Below are 13,312 nucleotides of genomic sequence, written 5' to 3' on the forward strand. Positions count from 1 at the left end.
CACTATGACACTGGCATGCCGCTACATGCCACTACACCATTGGCATGTGCCAATGACGCCAATGTGCTACCATCAGGCGCCAACAGAATGTGGCCATAATCAATGGCCACCCTTTCTCATGAGTTACGATCTCAGCCGTCCAAATTCGCCACAGAATTGACAGGTCTGTGGAAAGTTTTGGGCGACCAACTAAGATAAGCCAAATAACATCACGTGTTATTCTCTTGTGGCAAGTCTCCTGACTTTGACTTGCCATACATAGCAACCTGCTACATGTTTTCCATGAAAACACTCGAGACATCAAACATGTCACAAACTGGGGGATGTTCATCAGGGTATTGGTCTGGCGGTTTACAGCGTGCGACGTGCAACACGCCCATTATAAGAAAGTGTCAGAAAGCAGGGCATTTAGTGGAGGCAAGAAGTAGTGGGTGTAAACTAACCAGTTTGCTCCATGGTGGGAACGTGATCTCTGGCATTTATACATAAACACACTTCTCCATCACTCAATCACTCCCACTTTCTACGAGATCATGGTGCGTTCAATATGACTTGTATAAATAGGTATTACCTATTTTCGACCAGACGACAAGTTTTGGTTAAGACAACAACACAGTATCCAGAAAATACCAAAGAACTGATAGCTTTCATTCTGCAAGCCAGTTCCAAATTCTGATACAAGTCATGAAATAACCATACCTTCAGAATTAACCATTCTGGTCTCAACACTTTCTTCGCTTCCCTCCCTAAGACCAACCCTTCTCCTTCACTTTGTGACCGAAGCAAGACTGGAACAATCATTTCTTGGTTTAGGCCAGGATTGTAAAGATTGATCTCTCGAATCTAAAGTAATCATGTGCAGTGCATTTGTTTTAGGTTTAGATTTGTTTCTCATCCTCACACCTAAATTTACCAAAACCAGTAGAAACAGTTTTTACCCACAAACAACTGGCGACCACAGTGGGAGATTAATCTCTCGGTTGCAATATCAATTTTCGATTTCATTTTTTCAATTCCAATATCAAGATGGTAGAGCTCAGGTCCAGATCATCAACAAACCCTGAGGCCATCGGCGCTGAAAACGTCCTTGGTATCAACGTTTCTTCCAGTGATATCAATGTACCACCTGTCAGCATGATCAACACCAGCGTAGCACGAAACGTTCCCTCAGGCGTTACACCTCCGATCACCAGAGCCAGAGTCGCTGCCTCCACCCCCAATATTTCTTCAACCGTGACGCCCCCAGTTGTCACCAGAGCCGCTGCCACTCCACCATCGGGACGATAGACTGGAGGAACCAGAGGAGGCCAACCCCCTATCACCATTGTTGATTTGATGGAAAGACAAGAAGTTCTTGCTAAGGCTCAGACGGACATGGCTTCAACTCAGAAGGAGGTGCTTACTTTTCTCAAGACACTAACGGAGCGGTTACCGCAGGAACCACGCCGACCAGAGCTAATGAGGAGCACTTTTAATACCCATGGCGCCCGTACCTCAGTAGGGCTCACCCTTGTAGATGAAGAGGCCCGCCCAGTTGAGAGAAATCAGCCATCCAATTTCGTCACACGTGAAGATTTAGAACGACTTCTCCGAAATCGAGATAGAGAAAACCCGGTGGACATGCACCAGCATCAACCTCCGTATCCTCCTGATGTGCAAAGAGTTCCTCTTCCGAGGGGATATTCTTCTCCTCAATTCTCCCTTTATGACGACACTGGTAATGCGTGTGAACATATCTCTAGATTTTTAGAATCCTTGGGTGAGCACGAATACAATCATGTCCTCCGCTTGAAAGAATTTTCAAAGTCACTTACTGGAAGAGCGTACATCTGGTACAACAACATTGCACCAAACAACATATCCAACTGGAGTGATATGGTTGCAGCTTTCTACGAGAAGTATTTCTTTCTGCCTAAGAAAATCACCTTTTCAGACTTCGGAAGGATGTTCCAACGAAACAATGAACATCCAAATGATTACGTCAAAAGATTCAGAATTCAGGCACTGGATTGTCACGACCTAAACGTGACTGAGGAACAATTGGTAGAGTCCTGCATCAATGGCATGGTTCCCATTTACCGCACCTTATTGGAGAATCTACGCTTCCAGACTTCTCTGAACTTCATGAAGCCGCTAAGCGGTCGGCCACAACAACACCAACATTGTTAGAAAGAACCAGGACGACTAAGAGTGAAGACGCACGCGAAACTCGAGGAAACAGTGGCCCCATCAACAAGCAATATAGCACCGGCCCCTCTGTAAGCGTGATGGGTGAAGGAGGAAAAAGGAAAGCTCCAGCAGCAGAACAACCACCCAAGCGTGCAGCACCAGCACATCAGGTGGCTCCACCTCGAAAGCCCGCGACTAAAGCCCTTGTGCAACACCAAGAAGCCGGAGAAGCTGCCCTGGATTTCCCATTCCCAATCGAGGAGATAATTGAACTCTTGGAAGCATGGATTCATGATGATGCCATCAAGCTGCCTCCTATCATACGCTCGCCAACTGAAGAGGAAATGGCAAATCCCAAGTATTGTCGTTACCACAGGTTCGTCCATCACCGACCAACGAATGCAATAGATTGAAACCCATCTTCAAGGAAAAAGTGGAAGCGGGGGAACTTCAACTGGGCAATGATGGAGTTCACAGAGATCCTCTTCCAGTCAGGAGTTGTATGCTTTCTGGGGACTCCGTTCACAAAACTGTGCAGTCCATGATGCAGCGTGTATGCGAAATCCTCTATTTATCCAAGGTGCAGCGTTAAGACATATTTGCAGCCTTCAATCGTGTTGTGTGCAAACGACTTTTCTATGTCGAAGAAACACGGTCTCTCTCGGGAAACACTGTTGGAAAGTGCAACTGGGGACTGCTGACCACTTCTCATTTGAAGGATGTCGAGTTCGATAGCACACTAATCGACGCGGCCTCCGACTTCAACATTGTTACTGTTAAAAATTTGAGATCTGTAAGGGTTTCAAAGCAAGAGGCTACTCACTCCCCAGTTGTGGTCAAAAACCCAGAAGGAGAAGCAATGAATGCTTACAGCTACATCAATCTCGATATCAAGGTGGGAGATGCTTTAACACACGGCAAATTCCACATTGTCAAAGAATGCCCAAATTATGACATGATTTTGGGGCGCTCGTGGGTGCATAACAATAAAGAAAAATTAGGAGTATGTCCTCTGCCGGTGTCCGTACCTGAAAGAATTTCCAACAAGCCATCCAACCCTGAGGAATACATGCTGCCGTATCTACAACTTGCCAATGTAACCCAGCTGCCTGGAGAAAGCCAATCAACGTACATACGCAGATTTCAGACACAAGTAAGTCTCATTGAACAACCTTTTCTGCAACCAGTCACTTCTCCTCCCGCCCAGGCCTGGGGACTAGATCCAATTATCAACCCAGGCGTCATTGGAAGGTGTAAATGGGATGCCGACCCCTTCAAGTGTTTCATCAAAAGTTTGGGAGCTGTGTTAGATAACAATAATGGATCCAAGAATCAAAAAGCGGCGCAACATCAAAACCCATTCCAAGTTGGAGACACGGTAGTGAAAGTTGCCGCTCAGCCTCCTTCGTCCGACTCCACAGACGAACCATACCTAGTAGCATAAGTTATTTTGGGAGGCTACTGCAAGTTCATCAACACGGACAAGTTAGAAGGCGTAGTAATACATGCCCGGTGTCTCAAACCCTTCAAAGTCTAAAAAGTCACGCCACCTCTTGCTTCAAAATTCTTCTTAGTATTTCCTTCATCAATTTTCCTTTCATGCAATATTTGTAATTCCTCCAAAATGATTGCACTGCTTGCATTCATAATTAGGGTTTCGATTTTAATTAAAAGTATCTTTCTTTCAAAAAATAAGTTTTCTTGAATCGTAAAGGGAAAAGCACCAAGTAAATCCAAACCCTCAAAAAGCCATTACCCATCAATTCGAAACCAGAAAAAATCAAACCCTACAAGAAATATCTTATTCAAAGGTACTGAAGAAGGGAATATGCAAGGAAAAAGATTAGCAAGTGGCGGCATAAGAACATCTGGCTTCAACTTTCGCCTGATGAGGTTTCTCTACTTCTCACGACGGGTTTCCCAGCTTGTGGCAACCCACAATTCTACATACCCGGGCGGCATGCCACAGACATCCTGTGTAATTTGCAAGGGAAAGTCCGATAAAAGGTTGGTCAAACCCTTAACTATTGCTACTGTTTCACCTGTTTTGAGTTACGGTTGCCAACGACATGCGAAGGCGTTATTGTGGAAGTATCCAAATGGGATGTGACACGCCAGCTAGCATTATTTCTGCTTTATTTATGCGTTTTGACTTTCCATCCGCTGAATCGCTCTGGAAGAATGAAAGAACTTGTTTTTCGCAAAAAAATGGGTTTTAGAATTCTTTCAGAGATTTTATCCATTCATCCAATTAAAGATATGAAATTATCAAAGCATCATGAGTGAAAAATATTACTCGGTGAAGCATGGCTCCAGTCACATGAACAAAAAAACTGAAGTATCAAAAACATTTACAAGTTACGAAAAAATTATTCTTCTACGGAAGAAAATGATGAATTGGGAAAACTAGTTGTCAATGCCAATATTAAGGTCAGAAGAGCCTCCACTAGAGTTCTCTCAATCACTTGATCCAGCACCCTTTCCAATAGCAGGCATTCATTCCAGAAGCCGTTTCAGCAACAGCTTCAGCATCCACTCCAGAAGTCGTTTCGGCAGCAGCTTCAGCATCCTCTCCAAGAGCCGTTTCAGCAGCAGCTTTGGCGGAAGCTGTTCCAGTTTCCTTCTCGTGGGACGCACCGACATCTTTCTCAGAAACTGCTCCAACATCCCCTTGAGGATACACTGGTTCGTCCACATCAGAGTCAAGGATTACGATGCCGTTATGAACAGGATAATCAAACTTATTCTCGCCCGGGGGCTTCTTATGCTCAACCCTTCGTCGTTTCAGTCGAGCAGCGAACCTTTCAACTCTGGCACTTGGTTGCTGAGACGCCTCATCGCGCTGAGACGCCTTATCGCACTGGGACGCTTCATCATGTCTCCATTTCTCCTCCATGTCAACTGAGGCCATGAAAGCTTGAGCACGCCCTCGAACAATGCGCAGATGAGTGAGAGGCATACCTTGTATGATCCAGCCAGCCTCACGGAACAGAGGATCGATTTTGTTTAATACCTTATCAGATGCAGAAAACCTGGGTTTGTCAACTTCAAAGCTTTTCTCCGAGGAATCCCCATCATATACTGCAGAAAGCCATTATGTCTGCATCAAAAACCTACGTGATGAAATAAGACAAAAGAAAAGCTGCAAAAAGATATGAAGCAATACCTGAAAAGAAGATGAACGCAATTCTGTGATGATCGATATGAAAAGAAAGGCTCAGAATGGTCTTTTATATTACGCAGATATAGAAGAGAAACCTGAAAAAGAGAAACTCTTTCGCCTGCCGTATATGAAGGCTCGGGATATGGGATATTAACTGGATTAGATAGTTATCTATCTAGGATAATTGGCTCACCTGGGTAGCTGACGAAAGGAAGCTCGCTGTTATAGAAGCAAAGCCAACAGAACAAGAGTAGAAGAGAGGGTAATACCTTTTGAATGCAAGGAACCTTGAGAGTTTGGGTAGGAAAAAGAAGCCGTTTTGGATTCAGCCACGCCCAAATCAGCGCCAACATGACACAAAGCTCCGTGACCAAACCAGCGCCAATACTCTGTGGTCAAAGTTTCAACGTCAAACACTATCACCCTATAGCCGAGCCAGAAGTACTCCAACGTCCCAAGCCGCGAGCGCAAGGACCATAGACCACTCGTGCCTCTTTCCAAGGTCAATCGAATTCTCTCTGACAATCTCCGCATGTTTTGTCTTTTTGGTTTCACCCTTATTTGTCACCATCTCATGCTTACCCTGTAACAATGCCATTGTTACGAGCTAAGCAGGGGACTTAATGTTGATGGTGGTTTTTAATTCAGGGTTAAAATTGTAAACTTTGTGTTTAGTATGTCATAACCCTGCAAAGCAATGGAGCCATGTAAAAGTGATTAGTGTTCAACCTTTTCACTGGCGCATTTATTGAGCAACTCAATATTTTCTTATGAAATTTACCCAGAATGGTGCATGTAGCAACAATCCAAGATACTCTGTAAATTTCGGCACCTTGCCTTGCCTGTATTATAAGTTTCTTTGATATTTTCTGTGCTATGTTCCCCGACCGAACCCTTAATATTGATATGGCATGACAATTATGTTCACTCGCAGCAGAGTAGCGCGTATTTCCAAGTATCGAGGTTAAGGTACTTGCATAAAAGTACTCAATCGGAAAGCATACTGCTCTCTGGAAATAAACTTAAAGAACTCTGTGTCAACACATAGAATTCAATCAATTTTGTGATAATTCACAAGATTCAGATATTACCCTACTAATTTGCAAAATTAGGGTTTTTGCGCCCTGCGCAGTATGTTAGACCTCGCTTGTCAAATTAAGCCTAGGCGAACTAGGCAATCAATCCGCCATGGATTAGTAGGTGAAAAATCCCATACTTGTCGGCTCTATTTCCCATCGACCAATCAGGTTGCTTTAAATCCGCCACACGCACACCAGAACTGTGGCCACGCCCATGCTTGGCCGACCCCTCTTTTTTCGACCAATCAGGTCGCTCTAAACATTCCACAGTATCAAAAGAGGCAAAGTTGCGTCAGAAGATCACAATGCCAAATTGGCTTTCCAAAAGCCGCGCCAACATGCTAATTGGCATGCCAAACATGCCAAACGCGCAGGCCAAACGTGCCATTCCGCTCTGGTATGCTAGTGAGATGCTAAACATGCCATGACGCGCCAATACGCCAATTGGCATGCCAAACATGCCAAACGTGCCACTTTGCCGCAGTAGCATGCCAAACATGCCAAACGTTCCACTTTACCGCAGTACCATGATGATCGTGTCAACATGCCATAAATAGCATGCCAACGTGCTAACCCACTTCTTGTTCGTGGCCAAACGCTATAACATATCCCAGTTAGGGTATTCCAAACATGGCTCTGCGTTAGTGGCATTAGTCGAAACCCTAATTTCCAGTCATGGCCCAATTATGCCACTTTGGCCCTACAACATGCCACGAGCCATGTGGGTCCCGCCAAACCCTAAAAACGGCGTCATTCTATAATCACCCGTGGCCATCCTTGCGCCTGTGGTTATTCCCATATTATGGCCTGCCATGATTCCTTTAATGTGGCCATGGCACCGATTGCATAAAGCGTCACTGTGCCGCGGCCATGCCGTACGCGCTAATTAGGGTTTCGATATGCCAAACCCTAATTTAGCTAAAGTTGCCACGCCAACTAAGTCCAGTAATTCTTTTAAGGCCTTAAGTTTGATATAGCAACATGACCCATGTTGCCAGAGCCATATTTGGGTCTCACACCAATATGACAAAATAGCTGTCGTGGCTACGCCAGGGCCACTATGCCACTGGCATGCCGCTACATGCCACTACACCATTGGAATGTGCCAATGACGCCACTGTGCTACCATCAGGCGCCAACAGAATGTGGCCATAATCAATGGCCACCCTTTCTCATGAGTTACGATCTTAGCCGTCCAAATTCGCCACAGAATTGACAGGCATGTGGCAAGTTTTGGGCGACCAACTAAGACAATCCAACTAGCATCACGTGTTATTCTCTTTTGTAAAGTCTCCTAACTTTGACTTGCCACACATAGCAACCTGCTACATGTTTTCCATGAAAACGCTTGAGACATCAAACATGTCACAAACTGGGGGATGTTCATCAGGGTATTGGTCTGGAGGTTTACAGCGTGCGGCGTACAACACTCCCATTATTAGAAAGTGTCAGAAAATAGGGCAGTTAGTGGCGGCAAGAAGTAGTGGGTGTAAACTAACCAGTTTCCTCCATGGTGGGGACGTGATCTCTAGCATTTACACATAACCCCACTTCTCCATCACTCAATCACTCCCACTTTCTACGAGATCAGGGTGCGTTCAATATGACTTGTATAAATAGGTATTACATATTTTCGACCAGATGACAAGTTTCGGTTAAGAAAACAACACAGTATCCAGAAAATACCAAAGAACTGATAGCTTTCATTCCGCAAGCCAGTTCCAAATTTTGATACAAGTCATAAAATAGCCACACCTTCAGAATTAACCATTCTGGTCTCAACATCTTCTTCGCTTCCCTCCCTAAGACCATCCTTTCTCCTTCACTTTGTGACCGAAGCAAGACTGGAACGACCATTTCTTGGTTTAGGCCAGGATTGTACAGATTGATCTCTCGAATCTAAAGTACTCTCGTGCAGTGCATTCGTTTTAGGTATATTTGTTTCTCATCCACACACCCAAATTCACCAAAACCAGCAGAAACAATTTTTACCCACAAACACTAGGCAAACTAGGAAATTGATCCATCATGGAGCTAGTAGGAGCAAGATCCTACCAAAATTAGAAAACAAGAAATAAAGAGGAACTGCGGCAAGTAAGAGCAACGACAAAAGGAGGCGTGGCCGTGCCACTCGGATTTAGAAGGCGCCACCTGTGGCCGGATGTCCACGCTCCATGTTGCTGCTTGCCGGCCCCCTTTCCCATTGACCAATCAAATCACTTTAAATGCTCCACACACACTTTTAAATAAAGTTGGAAGTTGGTTGGTCGGTGCGCCTAACTCCTTAAGGAATCTAATATAGACGGCCCATGTCAGTCTTAAAACGATCACGACCGTACGTTTTGGCCAGTCGATTTATCAAGCTTGGCCACTTCCTGACGCGACCGGACAAGCACCACCATGCCACCATACCGCGGCCACATAGCCGCACGCGCCACTTAGGATTTCGACATGCCAAACCCTAATTTGGTCGGGACCACTATGTCGTCCCATGTCAAATAATACCACCTTGGCATTAAGTTTAACACAGCAAGTAAAAGCCAATATCGTTGAGTTATATTTGGATCTAACACCAACATGCCAAGATATAGTGGCCGCAGCTATGCCACTATGCCACTGGCAGGCGCCAGTGCGCCGTTGTAGCGTCACTATGCTACTATGCTACTTGTTATTTTTACCTCTTTATGCGGGACATGAACTCGCCATACTAAGACTACGAATCGGTCGGCCTAACCCTCATTTTAGGCAGCCAACGAGCTGTGGCCATGATCAACAACCACCCCTTTTTTCATAACGAGTTGTGTCCATGGTCAATGGCCACCCCCTTTTCCATAACGAGTTGTGCCAATGATCAACGACCATCCCTCTTCCATAAGGAACAATCGGCCATGCCGCAGCCTACCCATATGGCTTCTAAACGATTACCCAAAGATTGTACGAACAACTGGGAGCATTTGGTAAACAATTTTAGTATGAGCTACATGCAAAAAGTTTCATATGGATGTCTAGCACAACATACTAAAAAATCACATCAATCGGATTAACGAGCTAAAAGATCTTAAAAGGCGAGCTAGGTCATGGCTGAAAACTAACAGAATTCCTCCTGAATTCTTCCTGAGTTTTTATTGTCGGGATGTTTTCACCTCCTAAGAGAGCTCAAAACCTAAATATTCCGTTGTGGGAAGATAGGAAATTCTTTTCTGATAAGAATGGAGGGGCGGATCGTTAAAATCCGAGTTTGTATGAGAATTCAACAACAGTTTTATTGAGGGTCTCACATCTGAATTTTCTGATTACAAAATTTTATGAATTAGCACAAACTTCTACAAATCATCTCAGCCATCCAACTTGGCTAGCCAATTTAGCCAGTTTAGATTTAATTTGGTCCAACCAATAGGATGTCAAAATTGCTACCAGCAACCATTCTCCTATATGGACCGACCACCACATCTTTAATGTACATAGATAGCTTCTGGCAGCTACCACCTAGCTTGCGCGTGATTGGTCAGAATAACTAGGTCTTGCAAACAAGACCCATTCAGCAGCCTGCTGCATATTTTCTACGAAAATACTCGAGACATCAAACATGTCACAAATTGGGGATGTTCATTAGGGTATTGGTCTGGCGGTCTACAGCGTGCGGCGTGCAACACGCCTATTACAAGAAAGTGTCAGGAAAGGCGGGAAGTTAGTGATGATAGAGAAGTAGAGGGACGAAACCACCCAGTCTTCCCCTCATAGTGGAGACGTGGTTTTCACCATCCTGCACGATCCCACTCCTCCATCACTCAACTATTCACAGTTCCTATGAGATCAGGGTGCGTGCAACTATGACTGATAAAAATAGGTTTTCAACCTATTTCAACCAACATCAGAGTTTTGGTTAACAACGTACAGTATCCAGAAAATCATCAAAGAAATGATAACTTACATTATGCTATCCAGTTCCATATTCTGACACAAGTCATAAAATAACCACACCTTCAGAGTTAACCATTCTGATCTCAACACCTTCTTCGCTTCCCTCCCTAAGATCAACCCTTCTCCTTCATTTTGTGACCGAAGCAAGACTGGAACGACCATTTCTTGGTTTAGGCCAGGACTGTACAGATTGATCTCTCGAATCTAAAGTACTCCCGTGCAGTGCATTTATTTTGGGGTTTGGATTCGTTTCTCATCAACACACCCAAATTTACCAAAACCAGTAGAACTAGTTTTTACCGCAAAACAATCGGTCTTGTACCGTAACTATTATAAAATGATTATCTTGTTGTTGTATTGTCTCAAATAGGGTGAGAGGTTTTTACAGGAGACATGTATGTCTCTTCCATGGCTCATAAGTCCATCGGGGAGGTTTTTACGCATCTACAGAGCCTGCATGACCAGCAGTATCTCGTCGAGGATGTATAATAGGAATCATGGCATCACAATCAGTCGTGTCTCGTGAAGACATGCTGGAATTGTGGTTGTTCTGGTTCATAAGCCTGTCGGGGACGTTTTACGCTCTACAGAACCTACGTGAACCTATGTGCGCTAGGAGTCACGGCATCACGACCAACAATGTCTCGCGGGGATGTATATTAGAAATCGTGGCTATGGGTGCTTTGAGGACCAAGTGCTTAATTTCTCCTGTGAGAGTTGAGTTTTGTCATATGGTCATGAAATGACACTTGATAGATGCATTTATGTGTCTACTTTGTTCTTTATTATTTGTAATGTTAGTACTTGATTTTATGCTTATTATGCTATTTTATGTATTTGTAGGCGTTTTTGAAGAAATAATCTTTTATGGAAAAATTGGCTCGAAAAGTTGTATTTGCACCCTCTGGAGAAAATTACTAAAGGCACCCCGGAAGTATGTTAAAAACGCCCCAGAAAACTTATTAAAAAGCACCCAAGAAATTTGCTAAACACACCAAGAAATTGCTAAGGAACACCCTAAGTATAAGTATTGATTTCTAGTCTACTCATAGCTAAGTCTCGGATTAGGATAGAAAGTGTAATTGAGCTTTAGACTTCACGACGTTCATCGATTGAAGACGAAGAACTACCAAGGGGAGCTTGTGGAACTTCATCAACAAAAGGTATGTGGAGACTTGAACTCATCTATCACTCAAAACTCTATATACTCTATCTCCTGTTTGAGACAAAAAGTCGTATAGCTATATAGACTTCAATTATACACATTTGATATTTCGAGTTGAGTTTAACTCGCTTACATATTTCTCGAAGTATGTGTTGGTAAGCTTTCGCTTTAACCAAGTTCATCTTATATTCTTGACGAAAGTCAAAAGATGATCATGTGAAAATCACCTGGTAACATCTTACATGATTTGTATGAGACAGTCATTTGAAAATCACCCGGATTTCAAACAACCGCCAGTACGCGTACGGGTACGCATACTTTGGGTTCCCGATTTTGGACTTTTACACAAATGTGAGAACACACTATGTTTATATCCAAAGATGGTTACTTGTTCTAAACTCTCATTTCAATCATTGAAACTTTCTTAGAGGATGTTAAAATAGTTGTTATTCACAAACTATTTTCATTAAAGCGATTTTCAAGTTATTGAAATAATCAACATGACTTTCGTCACGAGTAAAGATGAACTTGGCTAAAGCGAAAGCTTCCCAAAACATATTTAGAGAAATAGATAAGCGAGTGTTTGCACCCAGAAATATTTCCAGGCACTAAACACGATGATTTTGGTGTTGTTGATAAACACAGGGCTAATAACAGGAAATAATCAGAAATCACAAACACACGGATTTAACGTGGTTCGGCATGGTTTGCCTACGTCCACGTATGAATCCCCCTGGGGAGTAATATTTCATTGATATTTGTATTACAGTGTCTCCTTTTTTCTATATTGGCTCCCTCCTATTTGATTTCTGCTCCTCACTATTTATACAATTGTATACATAATTTCAATATAAACTTAAATGGCATTAACTGCTCATTCATGCCTCCCTCTTCAATTCTGCATGAAACTGCTGGAATTAATACTGCATGCCTCCATCTTCAATTCTGTATGAAACTGCTGGATTTAGTACTGCATACCTCCATCTTCAATTCTGCATGAAACTGCTGGAATTAATACTGCATGCCTCCATCTTCAATTCTGCATGATGGACTAACTAGCTGACAGGCATAATGGACTAGCTGACTGGATCGACTGGATGACATGACAGGATGGGCTGGGCTGGGCTGGCAGACTGGATGGAATCTGGCTGACAGCATATCTGGCAACCTGGCTGGAAACTGGTTGGTGGCACAACTGGCAACATGGATGGAAACTGCATGGCATCACCATCGGAAACACGACCTTGACATTGGCTGATGGTTGAATTGGACCGTTGACCGGTTGTTGACTTTGACCATTGATTGGTTGTTGACTTTGACCATTGACCGTGCGTTGACTTTGACCATTGACCGGTCATTGAATTTATGTAATATCGGGCAGGCTGGTGGGATGCTTTGGTTGACTGGTTAGCAGGCTTGGATGAGGGCCAAAAGATGATTCAAGTACCAATTTGGCCAATTATATGGCATTTTTACTTATGGTACAAACATCGCCCCCTCTTAACCTCCAACTCGTTGGGGTTAAGAAAATTTTGTTTTCCTTAGTCAATGGCAAAACTCGCCCCCAAGAGTAAATTACTGTTGTTGAAGCGTAAAGAAAACTGCCTTCATCGATTGAGGAAATCGTAATCAAGTCGCCCCCAAGTGAGGCTATTGCGATTGGAAGATCGACGGGAAACAGTTGAGTATGAACCATTGTCGTATGCAAAAACATGACTTAAGTCTGCACTGGACTGCAACAGAAGAGTGATGCTAGAGTGGAGTGGTGTTGAAAATGAGCTGTAACTGAATTGTGGTTGTTGCGTAAAACTTGAC

The sequence above is a fragment of the Papaver somniferum genome, chromosome 3, assembly GCF_003573695.1.
Source record: "Papaver somniferum cultivar HN1 chromosome 3, ASM357369v1, whole genome shotgun sequence".
NCBI lineage: Eukaryota > Viridiplantae > Streptophyta > Magnoliopsida > Ranunculales > Papaveraceae > Papaver > Papaver somniferum.